This window comes from Ursus maritimus (genome assembly GCF_017311325.1).
Source record: "Ursus maritimus isolate PB19 chromosome Y unlocalized genomic scaffold, ASM1731132v1 scaffold_Y2, whole genome shotgun sequence".
Lineage (NCBI taxonomy): Eukaryota > Metazoa > Chordata > Mammalia > Carnivora > Ursidae > Ursus > Ursus maritimus.
Genome location: NW_024423335.1, coordinates 91116 through 91864, shown reverse-complemented (window position 1 = coordinate 91864; position 749 = coordinate 91116). Strand labels below are relative to the sequence as shown.

At 30.8% G+C, this 749-nt stretch overlaps 1 protein-coding gene across 1 annotated transcript in view; it reads left to right on the top strand.

Annotated features, from left to right (window-relative positions):
- The window catches only part of LOC103680203 (lysine-specific demethylase 6A-like), a 143311-nt gene that overhangs the window by 51464 nt on the left and 91098 nt on the right, over positions 1-749 (top strand).

Sequence of the window (749 nt, the reverse complement as noted above, 5' to 3'; positions counted from 1 at the left end):
GGCCAAGAATTAGTAATTTGATTATAAACTCTCACAATCCTACAATTAAGAATAATGAAACTGTTCCTCCATTGTTGAGGAATAACTGATACTCATATGTAAGATTTTGTAAACTGTAAAATACAGGAAATTGTTTAGGTATTGTCCTTGTTTGTTTCCATTTAAATTGTGTGATAATCTTGAGAGTGAATTGCCAGCTTTTACATTGCCAGTGTTTACAGTCACATGAATGGATCATTTGAATATTTAATACAGAGATCTTAAACATTCATTGACCAGTTTTTTATATGGTTTCCTAAAGTTGAATGTTTACCTTTAGTTGGATGATTTTCCCTGCTGTTATTTTCTTGCTCGTTGGCTTTTGGGCTGGTTAATTAGATCACCTTTAGAAGGATTTCATTGTTTATTAACTAAGCTTGTGAATTAGAGATGCTATAAACAGTTTTTTTTTCCTCCTAAATTACTCATTGCTTTGAGTAAGGTTAAACTTCAGCTACCTATTTTCCTTTGTAGTGAATAATCATACCAAGTAGATTATGACCATTTTAATGTCTCTATAAATATATTTCTTCCAGCTTCTAGTCATAGAATGTATAATTCTGAACTTCTAGAACTAGAAAATCCTTTAAAGATCACTTAATTTTAAAGCTCTAATTGTTGATATGGAAAGTAAGAGGTGTATATTTCTGTTCATTCTTACATAATCATATTTAGTGGCAGAAGTCAGCCTTATGTTCAGGACCCTAATC